The sequence below is a fragment of the Mastomys coucha genome, unplaced genomic scaffold (assembly GCF_008632895.1).
Source record: "Mastomys coucha isolate ucsf_1 unplaced genomic scaffold, UCSF_Mcou_1 pScaffold14, whole genome shotgun sequence".
NCBI lineage: Eukaryota > Metazoa > Chordata > Mammalia > Rodentia > Muridae > Mastomys > Mastomys coucha.
Window position 1 is genome coordinate 62,560,239 of NW_022196896.1, and position 27,491 is coordinate 62,587,729.

A 27,491-nucleotide genomic window follows, 5' to 3' on the forward strand; every position below is an offset into this window, starting at 1 on the left:
AGTTAACATAAAACTATCCCACACACTCCCTAAAGTTTGCTTGCCTGGCAGTCTAGTCATTTGGGAAACAGATGGAGTGAGAGATCCTATCCAGAAAAGGATGGTAAAGAGCAATCATGGAAGAGACCCACCATCAACCTCGGGCCTCCACACGCACACACACATGTACAAACATGTACATACACTATGCACACATATACACACAAACTTCTTTAAAATGATTGTGAGCATTATTAAACTAAAAATTAAACTAGTCTCATTTATCAATGTTTTAAGTAAACCTTGTGACCATGTCACATTAAAAATTTCAAGTTATTTCTTGCAAGATTTCTCTCAGGTTTTTGTTTTGGTTTGGTTTTGTTTCCCCTGCTTAATCATTTGAGGTTCAATATCTCTAATTCCTGGTAATTTGAGAAATATTCATTTTGCCCAAGTGCTTGTTTATCTCCATATCACTTGGATTTGGTTTCAAATGTGGCAACACTACCTGGAGTCAGAAAATTGCTCCACGCTGCACTCGGGGAGGAAGGAGCCTTTCTGACTTGCAGATGTGTAAACAGAGTCACACAGAGGAAGCTTGGAGCTCTAGTGACGTTACAACTGCAGTCCCACTATAAACTCAGAAAACTCACCCATCTGCACATCCTTTCCTTCTAGGTGTGAGATTAGTCACTGATTTTTTTTTTCACTCTAGATAAACAGAAGCAACTCAAACTGGATTCTCTGTATTATTCACTTGACAAGAAAATGTCCTCGAAGCCAGGCGGTGGTGGCGCACTCCTTTGATCCCAGCACTTGGGAGGCAGAGGCAGGTGGATTTCTGAGTTTGAGGCCAGCCTGGGCTACAGAGTGAGTTCCAGGACAGCCAGGGCAATCCAGAAAAACCCTGTTTCAAAAAAACAAAAACAAACAAACAAACAAACAGACAGACAAATCATTTTCTCCCTTAGCCGGGTGGTGGTGGTGCATGCCTTTAATCCCAGCACTTGAGAGGCAGAGGCAGGCAGATTTTCTGAGTTCGAGGCCAGCCTGGTCTACAGAGTGAGTTCCAGGACAGCCAGAGCTATACAGAGAAACCCTGTCTCGAAAACCAAAAAGAAAAGAAGAGAAAAGAAAAGAAAATGTCCTCGAACTCTTGTTCTGTTTAGGACACAAAGCCAAAAGACGTTCCAGTCCATATGCTTGGAAGGCTTCCGGAGCTGTGCTTCTGTGTTCTGGGTAGACCTGAGTCTAGAACTCAGGACAGGATGGGCACAGTCAGGAACAAAAAGGCCCTTACCTGAGGGCTGCAGGCAAGGATCTGGAGATTTGTATTTGTGTCAGGGTCTCATGTGTCGATGCTGAACTTGTATTCATGATCCTCCTGTCTCTACCCTTCTAGTTCCTTTATTATAGGCAACTTCTGCAAAACTCTGGGAGTACTGTCTATCTGCAAGGGGTCATGCCATGGAAGAAAACATGCTTTCCCTCGCCCATCAGCTCTCCAATGCCAATAACTCAACTGCCATGTCAAATGCTAGTGAGCCAGGCATGGGGCTTGGTTTCCATCTCCTCCTCACCATGTTGGGAAGTTTTATTTTCTTCCTTGAGCTTACAAAGGCCTTGTGTGTGCTGTCGTAGTCATGGTGAATTCGTGTGTGCAACTTCCCTGTTGTGTTCAGAAATCACTGTTTCTCTGCACTCATCCGCCACGTCGGGCACTTTAAATCTCTCTACCCACTCCTTCTGCAAAGACTCCTAAAGCCTCGGGAGGAGAGATGTGGTCCAAATGTCCCATTTAAGGCTGAACACCTCAGAGTCTCTTCTTTTATACACATTGACCACATGTGGGTGTCTGTGTTAATTGTTGTTAATTGCCACCTGCAAGGGGCATCTCTCATGAGGGTTGAGAGGTATACTGATCTAAGGGTGGAGTCATAAATCATTAGGAATCATTTGAATACTACATCCACTTAGCACATTAATAATAGTCAATTCTCCCCCTAGGATCTATGCCCTGTCTAGCTATGCGTTCTTGACTCTATTAAAGGTGCTGTGTATGGGTTGAATCTCATCATGGAGTGAGCCTTTAAGTACAATCAGAAAGCATTGTTACTCACATAACGTCCATGCCGTTACTACATCAGTAGGTATCTCTAGCCAGGCCAGTCATTGTTATAGCTCATAGTGTTCACACAGCTGGATGAGACCGATGACTGCTTTCCCCATCCAGTAGCGTGACTGCGTCTTCCAGCACCGTGAAAACTAGTCAGGAGGGTGGAAGCTTCGAGGTCAGTACCCACTTGGCTTCCATGTTATGACTCAAGCATGTGAAGTCTTCAGTCTTCTTGTCAAGTTCTGGAGGGTCACCAGGAGCAACATTTGGGAGTCCGTGGGACTTGTCTTAGTCACTGTTCTATCGCTGTGAAGAGACACCATGACCACAGCAACTCTTATAAGGGAGAGCATTTAACTAATTTAATCCAGAGGCTTGGCTCATCCTCATCATGGCAGGGAGTGTGGTGGCAGGCGTGGCAAGCATGGTCTTGGAGGAATAGTTGAGAGCTACATCCTGATCTGCAGGCCAAGAGAAAAAGCATGGGCTTTTTGAAACCTCCAAGTCTACCCCCTGTGACACACCTCCTTTTCAACAAGGCCACACCTACTCCAACAAAGCCACACCTTCTAACCCTTCCAAACCTTTCACGTAGTGCCACTTCCTGGTGTGTAGCTATTCAAATATATAAGCTTTGGGGAGGGGCATTCTTATTCAAACCACCACAAAACCCCACTGGCCAACAACTAAAAAGAATTATGTAACCCATTCCTAGTACTGAGGTCTTTATTGGCTAGCATGTGGTATGTAGTTTGAGGGTATTTACTCTCTTTATAGGGTAACTCTGCATGCATGCATGCCTCTGTGTGTGTGTGTGTGTGTGTGTGTGTGTGTGTGTATTTTAGGAGCACATGCATGTTCGTGTGTGTGTGTGTTTGTGTGTGTGTGTGTGTGTGAGTGAGAGAGAGAGAGAGAGAGAGAGGGTAACTCTGCATGCATGCATGCTTCTGTGTGTGTATGAGAGAAAGAGAGAGTAACTCTGCATGCATGCATGCCTCTGTGTATGTGTGTGAGAGAGAGAGAGAGAGAAAGAGAGAGAGAGAGAGAGAGAGAGAGAGTATTTTAAAGAAGCTTCTACAGTAGCATGTTTCCATGTGGAAGCAACCTTTGTTGATTTTCTGTTTTTTAATTTCACGGGTATCTTTTGTGGGGGTGTCATATGAAGATATGTTTGAGTGTGCTTGGCTCTGCAGGCACATGTGCAGGTCAGAGCTTGATATCAGGTGTTTCTTCTATCTCTTGCTACCTTAGTGAGGCAGAGTGTCTTACTGGACCCAGGCCTTATTGATTCAGCAAGGCTAGCTGACCGGTGAGTCCTAGGGAACCACGTGTCTCCTTTTTCCCACCACTGAGGTTGCAAGAACATGCTGCCTGGCTTTGTATGTGGGTGCCAGGGATCTGAATTTCAGTTCTCGTACTTGTGCCCCAAGCAGTTTACCCATGCAGCCATCTCGCCAGCCCCAGGTTGGCCGACCTCTTTCTCACCTTTATTGTTTTCTATCTCCCTCTTCCTTCAGGTTCATTTGCCACTCTTCCGGTTTCTCAGTATGGGAATGTAAACAGTTGATTCACAACCTTCCACCTCATGTAAAAACGCTGGGGGCAGTACATGTGCTTGTGATCCTAGTGCTGGAGAAGTGGAGACTGACGTGGAAATGTCTGGTTTCTTTGGAAAGTCAGTTGTATCAAATTAAAGTTTGCTTGGGCACACGGGTGAAAGGATATTTTTGCTAAAGAGACACGTGTAAGAATGTTTTGCTGAAGCAGACACAGGTGAAAGGATGGTTTGCTGAAGCAGACATGTGAAAGGACACGTGATGTTTAGAAGGAATCTAAAGATGACCCCACAGACAGTGGGAGATGGACCATCAATCGGATTGGTGTCCATTTGCCTTACTGTGTATCACTAGCCCTTACTGATGATATGCATGTATTCGTTCACCTTACAGTGAGTGGCTGAGCTTCACTTGTGATGATTTCATAGAGACTCACCAAAGAACTTCTTGTGAGGTTCCTGCAGCTTCTTGCTGCTTCTGTAGACTCTAGCTGGTTCAGTTTCTTTTGGATTGAATTACGATTGCTGATTCATGTGTGTGGTGTCTGCTGAGTGTACTGAACTGCCACTGCTGATTTGTGTTTGGTGTTTGCTAGTGGACTGGACTGAGAGTAGTGAAGACTGTAATCTCCCCCAAAGAACTATTTCTAAACAGGTCTGCTCTTCCCTTATCCTAATAACCTTTCTTTTCTACTACCTCTGATGGGTGGTGGGCTAGAGGGGATGTTGAACCGTTATTAAAGTAGGTTGAGAAAAACATATGCTTCTAGCACAGCATAACCCAACATCAAAGGGGTGGGAGGCATGGTTAGGCATTTATACATACTGTCTGCGGTTACAAACAACCAGAGTGTGGCTCTCAGCACCGACATTGCTTGGTTTACAACCTCTGATAACGCCAGCTTCAGAGGATCTTATATCCTCCTCTGGCCTCTGTAATCGTCGATGGGAACGTGCTTGTATACACAGGTGTGCATTAATTTAAAAATTGAATCTTTTTTGATACCTGCTGGGAAGGAGAAAATCAGTTTTCTCCAATGGAATGATACTATGCGCATCAACTACATTCCAGGGCAGCCACCATGCCCAGGAGGAGATGGCTAACACAAAACAGACTCTACAGGTTTGTGGTTTTTGGTGTGTGTGTTTATGTGTGTGTGTGTGTGTGTGTGTGTGTGTGTGTGTGTGTGTGTGTGTATGTGTGTGTGTGTGCTCTCAAGCACACACTTTTTTACTTTGTTTTGGTAAATTTTTTTGTTTTATTGATTTTCTTTTCTTTCTTTTTAATTAATTTGCCTGTTTGATTTCTTGTGGCTGTTTTCCTATTTGGGCTTCTCTTTTTTTCCTTTCCTTTTTTTTTAAGAGATAGAGAGAGAGATAGATATATATAGAGAGATAGAGATATAGAGATATAGAGGTAGAAAGGTAGAGATGTAGAGAGGGAGAGAGATGTAGAGAGGGAGAGAGATGTAGAGAGGGAGAGAGATGTAGAGAGGGAGAGAGATGTAGAGAGGGAGAGAGGTATAGAAGGATGTAGAGGGAGAGATGTAGAGATAGAGGTAGAGGTAGAGATGTAAAGAGAGAGATGTAGAGATAGAGATATATATAGAGAGATGTAGAAGTAGAGAGATAGAGATGTAGAGGTAGAGAGATAGAGAGAGAGATGTAGAGAGAGATGTAGAGATAGAGATATATATAGAGAGATGTAGAGGTAGAGAGAGAGCTGTAGCGGTAGAGAGATAGAGATGTAGCGGTAGAGAGATAGAGAGAGGTAGAGAGAGTGAGTGATAGAGAGTGATAGAGATAGAGAGAGAGTGATAGAGAGTGCTAGAACATTAAGTGGATTGGTTTTGGGAGAACTGGAGGAGGTGGAAGAATATGATCGATGATCAAACTGTATCTCATGGAAATGTTTTAAATAAAATAAATATTTAAACTAAACAAAAATAAAGACCAGAATTAGGGGTTGTGGTAATGTCAGGGCATTCAGGTAGTTGAGGCAGAGAGAACACTACAGTCTGCCTGGGCTACAAAGTGAGCCTGAGGCCAGGCAGGCCTTGCTCACCTGCTCTCAACATAGTGAGCCCTTGCTCAAATAAAGTCAAGAGAAGGCTATGGCCGAGTAGTAGGGTGCTTGCCTAACGGGCCCACAGCCCTGTGTTCAGTGCCCAGAAGAGCAGGGGACAGTGTCACTGTAATCCTTGCTGTTGTACTGTAAACATTTTTCCTAAGCCAAAGGCAGGCACTCCAGATAACAGCAAAGAGTCAGCCTTAGGGAACCTGGGGAACAGCAGCATGCCGAGTTACTGTATGTGGCCGTATTGATAGATTCTATACAATTGAGCGTCGAGTGGGTCACTACAAACTGCGAGTGCCCATTGAGCTAGGATTCTTATTGCAGTGGCAACAACAATGTCAATGGGCAAAAGCTGTTTCCAGCTCCATGATAATCTCACAGGGCCACCATGGTACCTGTGGCGGGTACTGTGACTAAAGCGTTCTTTATAGAGTGTGACTGGTGTCTGGGTTACTTTTCTGTCAAGGTGATAAAATACTTTGACAGAGAAACTATGGTGCGGGGAGCCTCCCAGCCTGGAGAGGGTAGAGATGGGGCACAGAGTAGGACTCTGGGGTGGCTCTAAAGACTGAGGGTCTCCGGATGTTCTAGCTCTCTAACTGTACTGAAATGCTGATGATAACTTCTAAAAAGTCCTAAAAACTTCCTTGCTCTTTCTGAGGGTAAAAAGCTGCTGGCTTAGGCAATTAACACCTGTAATCCTAACAGCGTAACGGGGGAGTGGGGCTTAAGTAATGGGACACTTTGAAAAGTGATGGTAGTATTTCTAAGTTGTAAAAAGTTTCCTATGAAAGCTCTCTAAGAAAGGGGGGAAGGTGGAAAGATCCTAAGCAGGGCAGGAGGAAAATTTTCTCCTCAGGTCAGTTCTGACTCTTCTCTTTGTCCTCAGCACTTGTACATCTTTCAGAATACATGATCACATGGTAAAAAGTTCATCACAAGTTTACACAAATTCAAATCACAAATCGAATAAGAAGTTTACAACAGCGAATGTTTACCTGCCAATCCAATAGGAGTAATTATCTGGCTAAACATCCATCACCTGTCCCAGCTTCACAGGTTTATAGAAGGTTGAAAACCATAACAGGAAAAGCATATTAATAGCAGGAATCTTTCCTAAAATGATCTTCTCATGGGCCCTGCCTACCGGACGTCGTAGAGGTTAATCTAAGGCGGTCATCTCAGGAAGATCACCTGCTAGTTGTTAGCTGGTCCTATGATGGCTCCTGACACTATGGAAGGAAGAAGGGGGTCTATGAGCTCCTGGTTCCAGGATACAGTGCAGCATGGTGTGGAACTCATGGTGTTAGGAGTTTTGGAGCTGGTCAGGTGACAAATGCTGAGTTCAGATTGTGTTGTCCTTTTTACTCATGCCACAGGCCCCAGCCGGAGGAATACCTCTGCCCACATTTAAGGTGAGTCTTCCCACCACAATTAGCCTAATCAAGACAATCCCTCAGAAGCATGCTGTGGGTGATTCTAAATCTTCTCAAACTGACAGTCAATATTAACTATCATCACCAGTAATGGACCAACCCCTAACCCCTCACTGCAGCTGTAGGCACTATAGGACATTCCCACAGAGTATGTGACTGGTGATGGTCTAGCCTCAGACCCTGCGTGGCAGCAGTGTAGGCAGAGGTAGCAGGAATGCTGATGTTCCACTGGTCCCTCTTTCCTGTGGGATAGATATATCTGTACAGAGTAAGGCATTTTCTCAGTGCTGAGGATGTAAGCTCTCAGCTACAGCTGTAGCACCTGCCTGCCTGCCTGCTTCACTGAACAAAGGCCTCCTGCCATGTTAGGGACCTAAAGCTTGAAGTGGGAGCAGGGGAAGGGATGTTGGCAGAAACACACCAGGAGCTGAAGAGGGTGGTGGTATGTAAGGCACTCTCCAGCCTCTGGATGTGACCTTACAGGGATATCTGGGGAAGAAAGGCCAGCATGATAAAGTCCCAGGCAAAGAGGCCCCTGCAGAGGGTACCTTTGCCAGGAGTGCAGAGCTGTGTAAAAGCCTAGCTGGCTAGGTCTGACCCTTGGCAAATCCCACAGTGTTCTGTCTATATGCAAAAGCATGGTGTGGGAAGGAAGCATAAATAAATAAATAAATAAATAAATAACTTCAACAATGTGCAGATATTGCCAGGTAGTGGTGGCAAATTGGGGCTGGGGCTTCCCAAGGAAGCAGACTTAACAGAAGTAGAGCAGAGAATATATTAAAGCTCTGTCTATGAGCCAAAGGGGAAGAAATCCCAGAGCACAAAGGGAGAAGTCTAGCCACAGCCTAAGACCAATTTCCCAGGGTATCGGTCTCACAATGGCCGTTCAGAAGTGCCTCTGTTGTAGTTATTGTTTTATTGGCTGTTAACTTGTTATGACCAAGTTAACTTATATGAGAAAGCATTTAATTGGAGGCTTGCTTACAGTTTCAGAGGGTTAGTCCAAGATCAGCATGGCCAGGAAGTAGGGAGCTAGGCAGGCAGGTAGCTGAGAGTTTACGTCCTGATCTGCAGGCAAGAGGCAGAGACTGACTGGGCCTGTTGTGGGCTTTTGAGACCTCAAACCCACCCCCAATGACATGCCTTCTCCAACAAAGTCATGGGTCCTAATCCTTTCAGTAGACCACCTAGGAAACAAACATTCAGATATATTATCCTATGTGGTCCATTCTTACACAAATCCCCAGAGCCTCAACCCAGATCACAACCACAGTTAGCTATCTTTCTCCTTCCCCATCAACCTGCCATCAGGAGCAGAGCATGCTGGGAAACAGGATGATAGTGAAATCTGGCCATCACAGCTGTGCCACACCCAGCCCTCACTAAAGGGACCCAAGGAGCCTCGAGGAGAGCAGCAGCTCTATCCATAGCTCCTGAGGTTTGAGTTGGAAATCTGAGGGGTGGAGGTGCTCACTGAGACATATAGTTAGGACCAACAGGCTGAGGAAGGACAGTGCCAAGCCTTGCTCTGCCAGGGGCTTGCCCCAGCCTTTAGGGAACTGGTGCTGGGCGGGACACAGTGTTGGACGAAGGCCAAAGAGTGATAATTGCTGGTATTATAATCTTATTATTTGTGCTTTAATAAGCACTGGTCTCTTACTCTGTACTATTTGTGCTGATAAACACTAGTTTCCTTCTTCTCTGGCTCAAGGACCTTTCCCGGGTCAGGTAAGAGGTTTGGAACTTATTAACTCTTTGTGAACCAGAGAGAAAAGAAAGGGAAAGAAGTATGTGTTTATTATATTATTACAATATACTTGTTTATAATATATTTAAAGGTGTACATGGGTTTCTTATGTGACTATGTGCTATATTTGATACATGTACATTCATGTATGGTGTATGTGTGCATGCAAAATGTGTAGTATGCCTATCTGTGGTGTGTTTGTATGTGTTATGTGTGCTTTGGGTGTGTGGCTTATGTAATGTATATGGCATGTGCATGTGTAATATGTATATGTACATATGTATAGTATATATATGTATGCATATGTGCTGTGTGCGTGTAGTATGTACATGTGTATGCATGTGTAGTGTGAGTGGGTGATTTGTATCTGTGGTATCCATGTGTCACATGGATGTGTTAGATCTCTCTTTGTCATGTATGTGTGTGTGTGTGTGTGTGTGTGTGTGTGTGTTTTCACTCTGCCCACTTCCTCCATCCTTTCTGGAAGGCAGTCAAGTCACCCAGATCACCCAAGGAAGCTCACAGTGCACAGGGCCAGCTGTGGAAGTCTGTCCACCTACCCAGGCCATGTCTCCTTCCAACTCCAGACCCCAGGGGACGACCTAGGTGCCCCTCCATGTGAAGCTCTGTGTGAGCCCACCAGACTCTACTCCCAAAGGCATCTCTCTGCTGCACAGCTTGTTTTGCTTTACAATGCTACTCACGCAGCGGGGAGTGGAGAAGATAGACTGCTAGAGAGTGAAGCCCAGACAGGGTGCTAAAGCCTCCAAGTAGGAGAGATGGCTGTGCTGATCAGCACAGGGCAGCAATTGGCCGGGAGGGATGTGAGCTACATGGGCATGGAAGTGCAGCTGTTAATGTGCACGGGGAAGAACAAAGGGCTGCTGTGATGACTTCAGGATAGAGCTCCAGGACCTTCTAGCAATAGCCATATGGAGGTCAGCAATGGAGAATGAGGCTCACTTCCAAGGTCTACATCATTTCATGGATGCCCCTGCTTCACCTCACACTGCAGCTATCTGCTCTGAAAATGGATTTCACAGAGATGAGAGGTGAGGCTCAGAGGAAATAAATAGCTTAATTACCTCCAGGTCCAGGACCTCTCTCGCTGCTACTTTTTTAGTTTGGTGGGCTCTAGGGTATCTCTTCCTGTCTCTGTCTACCATCAGGAGGCTCCTGGGACCTGCACTGCTGGGCGAGGTGGGGCTGGAAGTAGCATGGTCTCCCCTGAAAAGCAGCTGGAGGCTCAGAATCCTTGAATGTGCTATCACTCTCTCTCAACCTTGAGAGCTCTCTGGATTTTCTATTTGATATTATAACTGCTGCTGCTTGTGGTGGTGGTGGCGATGGTTTGTGTGTGTGGTATGTGCGCGTGTGTATGTGTGTGGCATATACACATGTATATGTGCATGTATGTGTACTCATGTGTGCAGAGACCAGAGAAGGACATCAGGTGTTATGTTCTATTACTTTTTACTCAATTCGCTTGAGACAAGGTGTCTTGTTGAACTTAGACTGGCAGCCAGCAAGTCCCAGCAATCCCCCAGTCTCCATCTTCTGCAGCCCTGGCCCTACAGGCACAAGTGCAAGCATGCCCACAATTTCCTAGGGGTGCTGGGATGCTAACTCGGGTCCTCATACTTCTGCAGCTAGCTCTCATAACCACTGAGCCATCTCTCCCTCTCCTTTTCTTCCTATGTCTCTTTCATTTGTTGCATCTGCTGTGACGCCACCAAAGCCTCCAGTAGGTGACTTGTGGCATAGCTGTTGCACCTAGTCTTGGTATTAGTTCACTGTAGACATTGATCTTGCTGTAGCCAATCAGCATGCTTGCTCAAGGAGCAATGTCGGAAAGAAGCTGAACTTGGAAACTACAGAGACACTGGGCTTGGATCCAAGACATGTCTGTTTCTGTGACAGTCAGACTAGTGGCCTCATTTTCTGCACTCAGGCATCTCATCTATGAGATTGACATTATAGCATGATATTACAGGCTTGTGACTATGTATAATGTATCCCATTTCATGCCTGGTATATAGATAGCAGGTAATAATCCTTATGGAATATGTAGAAGAATTTTCGATAGAAAGACAAGGCAGAACGATCTGTTTACTGTGGATAATGGACCCTGATGGCCAGTAAACCTCAGGGACTCCTGATTTTCCCTGTAGATCCCCGCTTGTTGATCACCCCAAGGAGCCTGTACAGAAGGTGCTCTGAGGCAAAGCTGCCCTTGGATAAATGCATGAGTGTAAGCCTACTGTACAGCCTTCCAGATTTCTCTCCCTATTCTCTTAAAGACACCTTCATTCCAGAGTTGTGCTGGTGTGCAGCCCATGCCCTGTAGTGTGCTAGGACTCATCTCTGCAGCTTAGCAGTAATAGACACATTTGTCCCCCTGCCTGTCCCCAGACTATACAGCACTGTTATTACAGTGCTGTGAACACCACACATGTGCTCCTTATAAACTCTCCAGGAACACTGAAGAGTCAGAAAAGTAAAGGGACAAGCATCTTTTGGGGGTTAGCTGGGTCAGTAGTCATCACCTGCCGTTAGCTGGTCCACAAAAATCCACTTTCTCTATAAACTCTCTGAAGTCCCCATGTGGTCCTCAGATGGTCCTGCAGTCCCCGTGTGGTCCTCAGATGGTCCTGCAGTCCCCGTGTGGTCCTCAGATGGTCCTGCAGTTCCCGTGTGGTCTTTAGACCATCCTGCAGGCCCTATCAACTTCCTCACCTTGCTGTCCTGATCTACTGAGGCCAGGCTCTAGAGTGTGGGGGTTTCCTAAGAGCTTTGAGAGTTTGATAGAGTTGGGAAGATTTTTATGCATCTGGTATCCTACAGATACAGCCCAGGTAGATTGAGATAGGAGCATTTCAGATTTTCTGAGAAGTGTTTTGATTATAAGGGTTATAGCTTTCATTTAAAAAATATTCTTTGAAAGTTGCATACATGTGCATAATGTATCATGATCATATCCACTCCCCTATTTCCTCCCTCCAATTCCACGTTGGAGTGGCTGCTCCTTTCAACTTCCTGTCTATCTATTTTTGTGTGTAATAACCCATTGCCTCCCATTAGCACTGTTCATATGTGCATGGATGTAGGGTCATCTACTGGGGCATAGGCAGCCTACGAGTAGGCTACAAGTTAGCCACTTCCAAAGAAAAGTGACTCTTGTCCCCTGACAATAGCCTATAGTTCCTCAGTTAGGAGGGGACCTCAGGAGAGCCTCCCCTTTCCATGCAGGGCTTCTCAATTGGCTTGACCTTGTACAGGTCTTTCTTCTTAGGTGGGGAACCTCACTCACTGTGTTTTCTGAGTGCAGCAGCCATGTCATGTTTGTAGGGCAGCACTTCCCAGCATGTCTCCCTGTCCTCCAGGTCTTATATTCTTTCTCCTTTCTTGGTTTCCTCTCAGTCTTTTGGGGAAAGGCTGATATAGTTGCTTCTCTCAGCACCTTGAATAGGAACACCTCTTCATTAACCACTACCCACTAATAGAATGCATCTCTCCCCAAAGTTGAGAGCAGCACAAGCCTATGAATATAAATATAGATATCTAGAAAGCAGTTGGGCTATGTGACCATTTAGGAAAATAACATCCATAGATCCTCACCTTGGGCCTAGGACTTCTCCAACCTTAGGTTTGACCATGTTTTTGATACCAGACATGAGTTCCCTCCTATGGGAGAAGTCTGAGATCCAGTCAAGAGAGCAGTTAGTTAGCATTGTGAACAGTCTTGCCACCATCAAACCAGTGGACACATTATCCCATTAGGTCAGTATTGTAACATATATGATCCAGTACTGGGCACGAATGTTGCAGCCTGCATAGTACCTTCCGTCACAGTGAAAGCCATTAGGGAAGAAGTTTCCTGGCTAGTTTAAGATCAAGTTCCGTATGTCCCACAGCCAAGTCTGTGTTTTCTTCAGTGTTAGGATCTTGCCGTCTACTTAAGATGGCTAATCAATATTTTCACCTTAAACATTAGAATCCGCATCCCCGATGTCAGTAATTGAAGTGAAGGCTTTGAACAGAGCTTTGTAGCATTTTGCTTTCTTACCTAGTTTTTCCTTTAAAGAAAACGGACTATTTCCAAAATGTATAATACTTTTTGCTTAGCACCAACCTCTCTCTGTTCCTTAAATCTGTGGCTTAAGAAGAAAGCATTTCTTCTAAGTCATTTAAAGATACCTGCGGTATATAAAGAGAGGCTTTTTTGGGTTTGGGCAAAAAGAACAGGTAGGTGCAGTACACAGACCTATAATTTCCAGCACTCTGGAGGCTAAGACGAGGCGGAGGGGAGAGGTGAGGAGAAGGCTCAGCTGCTGTGAACCCTGATGACTTGATTTGATCCTTGGGCTCCACATATTGTCCTCTGACCTCCACACTGATACTGTGACATATGCACATCCACATTTATTCCCTTCCCATAAATAAGTAAATGAAATGTTTATCAAACTGTTTTTTTTTTTTAAAAAAACAAAACAAAACAAAAAACAAGAACAAAAACAAAAGAAATCTTCCTGGTACTGAAACATGGTCAAAACCCAGAGTTGGAGAATAAGCCCCAGGTGGGTACCTATTGTTGTTATTTTCCTAAATGGTCGTCTAGTTAGGCTGACTTCTAGATGTTTATAGTTATCAATATGTGCTGCTCTTAACCTTGGTCAGAGAAGCTGCTTGTTGTAGTGGGTGGTGGTTAATGCAGAGCTGTTCCTGTTCAGTCTGGAACTTAATGGACAAAGACTCTATGACTGGTTTGTTGAAGTGGGTGTTTAAATCATTTTTGTTAGCTTCTTGGGGTATATACCACCCAGGATGTGCAGTTAAATGTACCAGAAGAGATGCCTTCTCAGCACAGGTAGGAGTAAAGGGCTGGGGTTAAAGAAGGGTACCAGGGGGGTCTGAAGGTGGAGCTGACACTGAAGCACCATAGCTCACCAAGACTATTAGCACTCAAGTCCCTTAGATCAAATGGTATGTCTGCATAGAGCCCAATATTCCACTCTTTAAATCATATCAGATTACTTATAATGTCTCATATGGCTTCATGGTATATAAATAGTTCTTTTGTTAGCTATTCAACGTGGGTTTTTTTATTGTAATTTCATTTTTTCGTTTCCTTTTCTTCTATCAAAGCTTCTCATATCCTGTCCTTGGTCTCTTTCAAATTCATGGCCTCTGTTCCTCAAATTCATTGAATTAATGTGTGGGGAGGTGGGGGGTGGCATGTTTTGTGGTGTGTGTTATGGTGTGTGGCGTGGTGTATAGTGCAGTGTGTAGTATGGGGTGTAGTTTGGTGTATAGTGTTGTATATAGTATGGTGTGTGTGTGTGTGTGGTGTGTATGAGGTGTGTGAGGTATGTGAGGTGTGATATGTATGTGAGGTGTATGTGGTGTGGTTTGTGTGTGTGGTGTGTGTGGTGTGTGTACCTGGTGTGTGTGCCTGGTGTGTGTGTGTGGTGTGTGTATGTATGTGAGTCTCCCTAAATATAACCTGCTTAGTTTGCATAATGTTACTTGTTTATATATTTTCAGGGCTAACCATTTGCTTTGGCTGCCTAATTGGTGAGCTCTTCCCTGGGAAAGACTATTTCTTCCAGTCTCTTCTTTCCTTAGTTGCCTGTAGTTCTTTGTGTAGGGTTAAGGCCTTTGGGCTTTTTCTCTTCCACTTTGGCATGTCTGTTGTTGTTGTCCTTGTTCAGCTCCTATTTGGACAGTCATGTTGGCAAGACTTTATAAACGTAGCTTCTGACAAAGGAGACACAATCTCACAGGAAACTCCCTAATCTTCTGGCTCTTACAGTCTTTCCAACCCCTCTTCCACAACGATCCTTGAGCCTTAGATACTGGAATGTTTCCTACATGTATTCATTGCAGTTGGACTCCAGAACTCTGCATTTTGATTGGTTGTGGTTGTCTGTTGAGGTCTCATCAAGTTTCCTTGATGAGGGGTGAAAACCACACGTATCTGTCAGTGTAAGGACAAAGTTCTAGATGGTTGTGAGGGATTATGCTGGTTTAGTAAATTGATGGTTGTAGATTCTTCTCCAGTAACCATGAGTTTTGTTTTTTTTTTTTTTAATCATTTCTTTTTGTCCTTTTTTCTTTTTTAGTCTTAACTCTATCATGGATTTTTCTTTTTCTTTCTTTTCTTTCTCTTTCCTTCCTTCTTTTTTTCTCTTTATTTTGAGACAAGTTTCTCTGTGTAGTCCTGGCCATTCTGGAAGTTGCTCTCTAGACCAGGCTGGCCTCGAACTCAGAGTCACCTGCCTCCCAAGTGCTGGGATTAGAGGTATGTATCATCACTACCCTGCAGGATTTGTCATTTTTTTGATGGTATGAGTAACCACGAGTTTTACTAGCACTTGAGTAGTTAGCTTTTCAGAACCAAGTATGGGTTCCCTCTAGTCACACTAGAGAGCTGATGGTTATGTGCCACCAAGGTATGTGTACCACTCCTGCACCCTCAGGGCTATCTGCCATGCTGGTCACTGATGTGGTCCTTAGGCATCATAGTTGAATAGAACTGCCTCCTGCCTTTGGAAAACTCATATGCTGCATTCTGGTACCATGTCCTTAGGGAGGATACTTCAGGCCAGTGCCAGCTCAGGAGTCTATGGGCTGTTTCTGAAGTGGATGGTGTCTTCAGCAATGGGGATTTACCCTCCACCTCTGGAGGACAACCAAGGGCAATAGTGATGGGCTGTATGTTTTGGAGGTATCTTGGTCAGCCTTGACTATCAACTCAGAAGAGGGCTGCTTGTGTCTGGTACTGACGTTTTTGTTAGTAGGTCCTTGGTTCTTGGAGGGATCATTATCAGCCCAGATGAGAAAAGTTCATTGAAACAACACACACACACATACACACACACACACACACACACACACACAGAGAGAGAGAGAGAGAGAGAGAGAGAGAGAGAGAGAGAGAATTATGTATACTGTGGGTTTTTAGGTAGTTAATAGTATTATTACTATAGCTTTTCAGATACCCATATTGTTATTTTACTTAACTACCTCCTTCTTCAGTATTAATGTCCATCCTCCTGCCCTAAAAAACCCCTTCCCACTTTTACTATCATCAATATTTCTTAAATGAAATAAAAGCAAGACAGAACAGTGGTAACGTACAACGCAGGTGAAAGCATTGCTTTTTTCCTCCCAAATATGTTTCATTCATAGTGGGGTGGGCCACAGAGAGTCAGATCTCAGATGGGGAAGGGGCAGATATGATTTGGCTTAGGAAGAGGCAGCTGGAACTCTGTCCTCTATTTGGAATCTCAAGATTGAAGGCAGACTGAGGCCTTTACTCAAGACTAGTGCCCCCTAAAGGCTGAGCTGCAGGTGAAGATGTGGGTATCTGATTCCTCGTAACCCACAGGGTCTCCAATGTCTTGCCGAGGGTTTGAAATCAGGGCCCATGACTTACCTTGCTTACAAGGTCCAGACTTACATAAGAATTAACCCAAGAAACAAACTAGCGATAACCCAGAGCTAGTGAGAACTATAATATTCTAGTTGACGTTGGAGATGAGGCAGCACCAAGAGGGGACACTGAAAAATGAATATTTGTGTCTTTTCCCCAAATTGCTAGATGATACGAACCTTCTCCTCCCCAGTTACAGGGCCCACTTGTGAGACAGTAAAGGCAGACAGAAGGGAAAGCAGAGAGGGAGACATGATGGAATAATTACACCGAAACCTACTTATTAGCCAGACAACTGGATTCTAGAAGATAATGGAATAATAGGGTATTCAGAATTCTTTCTTCAAATAAGCTGACATTAGAGAGCACAGCTAAACTTAAAATACTGTTGCTGTTCCTCGTTTCTGACAAACACTAGAGCCTGCACACTTGCATTCATAAGGCTTTAAAACTCATTCAGAATATTTTCTTACTCGAACAGTGGTGTAGTTCAGTCATAGAGTATATACTCAGTGCATGCAAGGCCCTGGGAACCACCCCTATTACCACAAATTCTACTTTGTTTTGAAATTAATTTTTGACTCAGATTATATCCATAAAGCCTGTACTCATTTTATAAAAGTCTAATACGAGTAAGTGCTTTTAAAACCTTTCTGGATGGTGCATACACTCTCTCTCCTCCAACTCACAGGCCATTGATGTTATAGGCTTTGATTGTTTGTGTGTTTCTCTTTGTGAATTTTTTATGTGTATAGGTGTTTTGCCTGCATGTGTACATGTGCACCACTTGTGTGTGTGCCTGGTACCAAAGGAAACCAGAAGAGGGCATTGGATCCCCTAGGGCTGGGGTTACAAACAGTTGTGGGCTGCCACGTGGGTGCTGGGAATAAAACCCAAGTCCTCGGGAAGGTCAGTCGGTGCTCCTCAGCACTGAGCCGTCTCTCCAGACCTCTCTGGGTATTTCATTGCAACAAAATATCATTGCTTTGTAAAGTCACTGTTCCTTTATATCCCTACCCCCATATAGTTGTATTTTTCTCCGTCTTTATTTCGCTCTTCATCTTGCCCTTCGTATCTGAAATCCTAGTCACAATAACCATGCCTTTTTCTTCAAGCTTTTCCTTTAAGGTTTATCTGCTCATGCCAAGGTCTCCAAGACTTTTCCTGAACATGATTTTTACCTAAATGCCTTCATTTTCTCAGTATTTATGACTTTCATAAATACGTGTTGGTCAGCTTTCTGTTACTGTGACAAAATATCCGAGGTAAACAACCTAAAGGAGCCGAAAGGTCCTTTTAATCCAGTTAGGCTTATACTCACCCTCTGCTTATTTGAAGCTGTGGCAATGCAGCACATCATGGTAGGAACATGTATGGCAGAGTAAGCATATGGGGCACAGATGCCAGAAAGAAAGGGGGGACCAGGAACCCAGCATCCCCTTCAAGGCATGTCCCCAGTTGCCTAACGTCTTCCAACTAAGTCCAATATCCTAGTAGCAACACAAGCTGAGAATCAACCCTTTTAAATACTGGGCCTTTGGAGAACATTCAAGAGCCAGGTGGTAGCAATATTGCTACATTGTTTTCAAGTTACCGTTGTTTCTGTTTTAAAAAAACCAGCTGCTGTTTCAATTTCTATACTTTGGAAGTCAAGAAGTCTCTTCATACTCCTTATAGTATATTTTCTTGCTTAATTTTCATTAGTGTTAATCATGGGCTCAGATGTGGGTTTTAACTTATCTTTTTATAGGTGTAGGGATTCACCAGTTAGTGGCTTGGTATGTTACTGGCATTGGAAAGTTCCTAGCCACTGTTTCCAACATGTTCCTCTCCACTCCACTCTTCTTATGGGACTAAAATTCACATAGATCTTTTGTACTAGTATCACTGTGGGTATGGTAAATATTGTGACAAAAAAGCAACTAAGGAGATAAGGGTTGGTATACACGCACACACACACACACACACACACACACACACACACATATACTTAACATTTTTTAGCTAACAATCCAGCATTGAGGGGAAGTCAAAGCAGGAACTTAACATGCTTGGTCACATTTCATCTTAAATGTCAAGACATAGAGAAATGAATACATATATGCTCACTTGTTTGCTTAGTTAGATCTTTCTTATACAGTTCAGGACTCCCTGCCTAGGGAATGGTGCTGCCCACAGTGGGCTGGGTCATTGCATGATTAAGTTAAGACAATCATCCACAGACACGCCCACAAGCCAACCCAATGTAGATAATCCCTTATTGTGATTCTCTTTGCAGGAGATTCTATGTTGCACCCAGTTGACAATTTAACTAACACCACACCTTCTGAGTTAACTAGAGAGGCTGCAGCATCTCACCTCTTCTATACTTGGCATCCTTTATTTTCCCACTTAATATTCCTACTTTTCTTTTAATTGTTTCTCTTTTAAATGGTCCACTTTGTGGTTAAACACATTCACTGACTGCCAGGCATGCTAGCTCATACCTGTAATCACAATATCGAGAGGCTGAGACAGAGGATTGCTGCAAGTATGAGGCCAGCCAGGGCTACAGAGTGAAAGCCTGTAATTTAAAAAGCCCATTCATTGAGTTCTTGATTTTAGTTTACTGACTTTTTGAAAATTACATGTATTTATTTTGTGTGCTTATGTGGGGACACACACATGCCAGAACACACATGCAGGGGCCAGAGGACAACTTCGGGAAGTGTGTTTTCTTTTTCCTCCATGTGGGTTCTGATGGTAAGGGCCTGGACCATTGAGCAGTATTGCTGGCTCTAGTTGCTGATGTTTCTTTTGCTCCAAAGCTGTCTTTTCTTTCTTCTTTTCTTTTCTTTTTCTGTTTTCAGTTCTCTATGAAAACATCTGTCTTGCCTTGAAGCCTCTTAAAGCTAGAATCACCAACCATTGGGGAAATGTACATTAAAGCTAGAACATAGCTTGGCACAGTGGTGCATGCCTCTAATCCCAGCACTTGGGAGACCGAGGCAGGTGGATCTCTGAGTGTGAGGCCAGCCTGGTCTACAGAATGAGTTCCAGAGTAGCTAGGGCTACTCAGAGAATCCCTGTCTCAGAAAACCAAACCAAACCAAACCAAACCAAACAAACAAACAAAAAAACCAAACCAACCAACCAAACAAACAAAAAACCCAAACAGCCAAACAAATAAAAAACTTAGGTAGAACATAAAGAAAATAATACCATTAGGAGGCAAAAAACTGAAATTCCTACTCATCCCAATCAGAAAGCAATCATTGAGAAAATGGGTAATAACAGATGCTTGTGGTACGGGTGGGTACTCACTGTTGCTGCTGGGAGGATCAACTAGTTCACTATGGAAATCAATACGGAGCTTTCTCAGAAAACTAAAAATAAGACCTACCATATGCGGATGAAAGAAATAGCTCTTGCTTCAAAGAAATAAAAGATATGGTTTATTCTAGAAACATAAGAGTGAACATGGCCTGGAAACGGGTTTTTAGGTTTTCCCAAATACTGTTTTCCAATGAGGTAGCAATTACATGAACCTTTTGTAGTAATAGAAGAAAGGAATCCATAAATCATGACCCTGTTCAAGTACACACCAGGGCATACCAAGTACGCAGGTTACATCAGGATGGGGAAAGCTCTGCTATAGGCCTTGGATGCTATGGGACAGCACTCTTAGCCCAGCCTGTTGATTGGTAGAAATTAGGCTTTTGTTAAGTTGATACATTCCGAAAGGGTTTTATTTGTCACAAGGTGTTGGGTTAGATACAGAGGTGAGTAAAGAATGGCTACTTAGTGGGCTAATGGTGGCCCAGGATACATTGTAATTAGCCTCTGGACCAGCAACATTACAACCCCTCCAGGTCACTGGTGTTCTAATCTGCGGATCAGATCAGCTGATCAGCTGTTGCAGACACAGCTTCTCCCTAGGAATTCTTGTTCATACATACAACCTAGCTATACCATGCCTAGGTATGTTTTGAAGGGATTCACAGGTTGTGTATCAGTAAGATACTACTTGCACATCCATTTTTATTGCACTAGTTATGTTAGAAACACACAGGCATCCTTTAACAGAGGGATGGGTAAAGAAGACATGTTTTATATAGTAAATTTCATTTAGTTGTAAAGGACAATTAAAATGTACATTGTTTGCAAGAAAATAGGTGCAACTGGAGATTGTCCGATTAAGTGAATTAAGGACAGATTCAGATAAAATATACATTTCCTCTCACTTATCCTAGATTTCATATAGATATAGAAAATCATGTATGTGTACATGATGTGAAAGTAGGAAACTATGGGAACAGGGATGGTGAATGGAAGATGGAAAGGGGAGGGAGCAAATTGTCTTGGGGATTTAGAGGAGAGAGATGGTCAAACTACTTGTATGAAACCCAGTGCTGTGGCCAGGACTTAGTTCCTCTGTTGACTGAACTCTGTTGGACCTGTACATTCCGGAGCTGCTCATTTCATGATGGTCGTCCCTTTGCTCCATATGCCCCTGTTCATTCTGTACTGAAGGATGAACAAAGTGATTATGACTTTGGATGATATTTTCCTTCTCAGGAGAGGTTAATATTTGCTTTTGCTAAGTAGGTGTGCGACCTGGTAGTTAGGGTATGTCGCAGGACTCAGAGCTAAGCAAGGTCTCTCATTAACCAAACTCCCGACAGACCATCCTTCAGTCCAGCACAAAGCAAGATGTTCCATGCTTGTCCCTGGACAGGGTGGGGGGCACCCTTGTATCAAGCTCCTTTCCTTATAACTTCCTTGTTGGGTTGTTACAAGTCTGGCCAGCCCCTCAGCTACACCTTAGCTGCACCTCTGGTTTATAATCAAAACTCCATACTTTCTGTCCCCGGGGAGAGACATCCATGTGTATTGGTTAGCACATTAAGAAATAACCTCAGAGAACTCTAAAACTCATTGGCAACACACTAAGGAATGAAAACAAGCATGTCCTCTTGCAGCAATGTGACCAAGAGGGAGCCCAGATTTGATGTCTCCAGTTCTCTCCCACTATCTTCTATCTATATGTTGTGATGACTGGCCTATTTGAAGTATGTCTGCTGTATGTATCTATACCTGCCCGCATGCAGATGACTGGCTGTCCCTATGTCTGCCCCTATCAAAGGACTTTGCTTTATCGACACACAGAAAGCATAGCATGAGGAGAAGGGAGAAGGCATGCTTTACAGAAATCCTTAAAAGAGGATTACAAGACAAGAAGCCATTTCACAGGCCTCAGCTGACCCTGGAACACTCAGAAAAGCAAACGGCACTGCAAACAGATGATATCAAGTGATCCCCATATGCTGTTTCCAACTTTTTTTTTTTTTCAAAAGGAGCTTTGGCAAAAAGTTTTATTAAAGGAAAACGTTCTCGTTTTCTTCTCAGCAGTCTGTTCTGGCATGCTTCTAATAATATCAGAATCACCTGGGTCAATGATAGCACGTGTACATACTCTGTAGTATTTTCCACATGCTACACCCAGTTCAATATTATTGCCACTGTGGCAATGGACACCAGTTTTAGCCAACATGGCATAGTACTCTATTTCAGATTTCCTCAAAGCTGGGCAGTTGTTGGCGAGGATAACCAACTTCACTTTGCCTGGTCTGATCATCTTCAGAGTCTGTCTGCACCCCAGCACGTACTTTCCACTTTTCATAACAAGCTGGAGCCTAGAGTTGATCGACCCCAGAGACGTTTTTGTTTTCTTTGTGGCCACCATCTACCTGTCTTAGGTGTGGGACAACCCCCAACCAAGATCAGCGGCCAGGATGGCCAGGGAGGGAGAAAGGGCTGTTTCCAACTTTTATTGTGGGTACTTGTTGTATGAGACTGACTCCAGGCTGTTAGCTGTTTCCAGCAAATGACTGTCAGAAAGCACATCACACATGCACTCTGGGTGGGGGCATGGAACAGTGCACAACCTAACATTAAAGCTATGCGTTAATGTGGATTCTAAAAGCTGAATGCATGGAAATCCAAGGCATTACATTGGTCTCTGAAGGGCATGGTAAGCTTAAACAGTAAGATAGCAGGCTAAAGACATCATCGTCAATCACCTTGAGGTGTATTGATAACTCAGCTGGAAGGCCCAACCAAAGTTCAGCCTTTGGTATCAAGAGAGATTTTCATAAAATTGCATTACTACAGCCACCTAGACTTGGCTTCCCTGCCTGAGTCTGTCCCCTGATGTTCCATTAATCTCCAGGGCTTCCTCATGATGTCAAGCACACAGATGCATATTTTGAGACAAAGTCTCAGCCGGGCAGTGGTGGCGCATGCCTTTAATCCCAGCTCTTGGGAGGCAGAGGCAGGCGGATTTCTGAGTTCAAGGCCAGCCTGGTCTACAGAGTGAGTTCCAGGATAGCCAGGGCTACACAGAGAAACCCTGTCTCCAAAACAAAACGAAAAGAGACAAAGTCTCTTGTATCCCAGCTGGCCTTTAAATTGCATTTAGCTAAGGATGACCTTGAACTTCAAATGCTCCTGCCCCTATCTCTGGGTGCTAACATTTCTGGAGTGTGCCACTGAGTCCAATTTACATAGCATTGGGGATAGAATCTAGGGCTCCATGCATCCTACCATGAGCTGTCACCAGCCCTTCGAGCACATTTTTTAAAAGATTTTATATATATGAGTACACTGTCTCTGTTTTCAGACACACCAGAAAAGAATATTAGATCCCACTGCAGATGGTTGCAAGCCACCATGTGGTTGCTAGGAATTGAACTCGGAATCTCAGGAGGAGCACTCAGTCCTCTTAACCACTGAGCCTTCTCTCCAGCCCCTCAAGCATAAATTTAATGTCAGCTTCTTCTTGCCATTCTTCATAAGCAGGTTCTTTGTTTTGCTTTGCTTTTTTTAAAGATAGGGTCTCACTTATGTAACCCTACCTGGCCTAGAACTTGCTATATAAATCATCAGGCTGGCCATGAGCTACAAAAACCTAAGTGCAGGCTCTACTGTGTCAAGCCTCCAGAAGAGAAATGTTAAATTATAGGCTGCCATTACCACAGGCTGTTCTCGTTTCTGCTTCTATTGCCATGCACAAGTCAGCCCTGCTTACTGTTGGCACCTTTCATATTTTACCCTTTTATCTAGCACTAAATGCCTAGATTTCAGCCAATTGGTTCTGGTCAATTTATAAGAATTCTATTTTTGTTTAGATGCTTTTGGAATTTCAAATACTGTTTATTTAGAACTATGCTTTAAAAGACTGCTAGCCTCCTACACACACGCATATACACACATACACACACATATACTATATATATATATGGAGAGAGAGAGAGAGAATAAAATATAAAAGAAAAACAACTCCTGGAACTTCTTGACTCAATAAATATATAAATGTATATATATATATATACATATATGTATATGCATATATATGTGCATATATGTCTATATGCATATGCATATGTGTGCCAGGCTGTGTGGAGGAGAGAACAACCTTGGGAGTCAGTCCTCGCCTTCTCCCTAGTTTGAAATAAGGTTCCTTGTTATTGGTCACTGCATTCGGCAGGCTAGCTGGCTTCCCTTCTCCACCTCCCATCTTCTTGCCATAGAAGTGCTGGGATTATAGATGTGTGCTACCTTGTCATGTGGCTGGGGGTCAAGCTTAAGTCCTCATGCCTGCATGGCAAGCTCCTTCCTTGCTGAGATATCTCCCCAGACCTTAAGGAGATTTTTTTAAACTGCCATTTTCATTTTTTGATTTGTTTACATTTTTCTCTTCTGGAAACTTTGCTGTTTAATGCACCTTTTAGGGCATCAATTCATTTTGGGTAGGCTTTTGTGTTTAGAATTGAATTTGTTGAAATTCCAGTTCACTCTCGAGGGAAATACCTTAAACCTTAAGATATGCAAATCACACAAAGGGAGGATGATACAAAGGCAAATGATCTAATTTGAAAACACTGAAGAGTAAAGCCTGCTTTTCAAAAGATTCCCTTAGCAATGTTTCCTATAGACTGGGAAGCAATTGAATTAATCTGCCACAAAGAGCTTTATAGTAGCTTTTAAATGGTAAAAGATTAGAAGCTCCATTCATTTTATTGTCCTAAAACAGGTCAGTGGAATACTCACTGTTTTGATCTCTACGATGGCTACATAGGAGTGTTGTTCCTCCTGCCCTTCTCTGTGTTTAGTCTCTGTTGATTCAGTTCAGTGTCTGTTATCAGTCAGGGTCTCTTCTGGATGGCCAGAATGGGCAGTCATGGACAAGGTACATACCCAACATACAAAAGGCTTCTTTGTTTAAAAAATGTGAATGGTTAAAGTACGCTTTAAGAAAAGAAAAGAAAGACTTTTGGGCACTGCACTGCGTATAAAGCTCTGGTTACATCAATAAAGTCCATCTCGTTTACACCTTCTTACTCCTGGACTTTTGTCACTTCAGCTGTGGGAACTCTTCATGGTGTTAGCCTTTGCCATGGGATACACTGATTGTCAACATGGCTGGCTGATGTGTCTGGGTTCTTAGAATGAGCATTCCAGCCTTTTGATTTTGTACATCATGGGGGAATTCTGCTTGTTGATTTTGTTATTATAATCTTCCTGTGTCATCCAGGCTAGCCTCAAATTCATTATCCTTCTGCTTTAGCCTCCCCAGATAACATGTGTGCACCACTGTTCCCTGCTCTGTGGCACTCTAAATGGATAAACAAATAGGGCTTCTAATTACTACATTTGCTAAATAGATATTTTTACATCCCACCTCTGTGCAAGGCATTACTATAGGGCCCAGGGGACCCAAGGTGCAGCAAGCCAATCAATATCCTTTCTTTCAGCTCTCCAGCAGCATCAACTTGGTATAGGGTTTCTAGTGAACAGTGTCAGTGAGCATAGCCTTGATGATGAACATTCGGTTCCACCTCGAGCATCGGCTGCAGATGACAGGGAGAGCAACGAGCCACGAACTGTCAGACTCCGCACCAAGTCCTCAAAGGTCAAGGTCATACTGTCATACATATGTATTCTGAATCCTCAGCTTCATAGCAAGTGACACACAGGGAAACTCCTGCTACATTGCCATCTTAGCTTGAATACTGGTTTCTCTTTGCTCTCGAGTCTGGGAGCCATTGCTTGCAACTTATTTTAGACTTATTTTTGAAATGGCGCTTTTCGCTGAATCTGGGGTCTACCATTTAGCAAGGTTAGCCAACTAGCAAGAACCAGGGGTCCTCCTGTCTCTACTTCCTCAGCACCTGAGGTTACCGACATGTGCCTGGCTTTGGGGTTGATGCTGAGGACCCAGAATCAGCTCCTCATGCTTACGCAGCATCCTCTTTGCTGACTGAACCATCTCCCCAGCCATCTCTCATTATTTCTGCAGCTCTAAGCAAAGTCCTGGCCAGGACGCTCAATGCACACTCATTGATGGGACTTGGCATTAGGCTGAATTGCTGCAGGGCAGGAGGATAAAATCGTCTAGCAGTGACTGTCAGAATCACTGGCTGAGTAGAAAGAACATGACCCATCAGCCTCTGAGGTCATACTGGCACTGACTATCCAGAGACACCAGTGTCTCTGACTGGGCAACAGTGGCCTGGACTTAACTACTATGTAACGGCAGGTGCTAGACCAATGCTAAGATGTGGAAACATTGATGGGCAGGTCCTCTGTAACAGCCCAACCTGCACACGCAATGAGGAGCACAGCTGTATGTCCAATAGCTGATGACTTTCACATCAGTCTTTTGGAAACAGGCAGCCATGCCATTAATGGGCTTAGTAAGGAAGAACAGAACCAGGTCTGGGCAGTGGTGCTTGGTGAGTTTGTCCAGGAGGCCCTCACAAGCAATTTTTACTGAAATTGGCCTTTAAGCCGCCAGCCTCCAATGACCAAAGGGGTATCCTCATCAGAGAGCCATGGGAGCAAGGGATCGTTATCTTATTCGATCCCCTTTGTGTTCTGGAAGGTTGCATTTTTTAATGTATTTGAGCACTGCTGGTTTTTGTTTTGTGGGGGGTGGGGAGCTGCAGGTGTGAGTATGTGTGTATGTAGTAGTTTGTGTATGATGTACATGCATGTATGTGTTTGTGTGTACGTATAGGTGCACATGTGCACATGTGTGTATGAAAGCCCGAGATCAACACTGGGTATCTGCTGATTTCCATCTGATTTTTCTTTTTCTATGTTCATGTGCATGCCATGTACATGTATGTATATGCATGTTTGCATAGTCATGAGTACACATGGGTATATGAGTGCCTGTGCACACATGTATGTGGAAGCCCAGGGTTGGAGTCAGGAGTCATACTTATCGCTTCCCCATCACTCACTGAGGCAGGATCTATCAGCCAAACCCAGAACCAACTGCTATGGCTAATCTTGCTGGCCAGAAGGCTCCACGGATCCACCTGTTTTTACCTCCACAGTACTGGGATTACAGGCATGCACTGACATTTCTGCTTTTTTACATGGGTGCTGGGAATCCAAACCTGGAGCTTTGTTCTTGAACAGCAAGCATTTTACAGATGAGCCATCTCCCCAGCCCCTTGTTTTTGCTTAGTTAGGACGAAACACTATTTCACTGCATAGCCTAGGCTGCCCCCAGCTTCCTCAGTGTTGGTATTACAGGTGTGCACCTGCAAGCTCAGCTCTTCTGTTTCTGACTTCTGCATTACTGAAGTGATAGTCTTTGTTAATTGGTATTCCTCCTAACCATCTTCTTTTCCTGTTCTTCATATGGCCAATACATTGGGACTATGTCTTAGTCACTGAAAGATAGACTATAAAGCGTCTGGATTCTGTTATGTTTCTTTAAAATATTTATTTACTTGCTTATCTATTTTTGAAATGGTAGAGGACCCTAATTCAGTTCCCAGAACCAAAGCCAAGTATGGCAATGTGTGCCTATCATCCCAGTACTGGGGAGTGAGAAACAAGGTCATCCCTGAGACTTGGTGGCTGTTTATCCTAACTCCAGGGTTGGAGAGAGACTCTGTTTCAGAGATGAGGTGGGGAGTGAGTGGAAAGATACCCAGCACTGTCTGCTCTCTGGCTTCCACATGCACGTGCACAGACACATGAGGATGTGCATACTCCACACATGCACACAGTCACACAAGATATGGAAAGACTTATAGAATAGATGTTTGTACGTGTTGGATGCACATGGACCTGAAGCAAGGAC

At 43.9% G+C, this 27,491-nt stretch overlaps 1 protein-coding gene and 1 pseudogene across 4 annotated transcripts in view; one reads left to right on the forward strand and one right to left on the reverse strand.

Annotated features, from left to right (window-relative positions):
• The window catches only part of Arhgef4 (Rho guanine nucleotide exchange factor 4), a 134,030-nt gene that overhangs the window by 80,416 nt on the left and 26,123 nt on the right, over window positions 1-27,491 (forward strand). The window lies entirely within an intron of this gene.
• LOC116088917 lies at window positions 21,678-22,073 on the reverse strand (annotated as a pseudogene).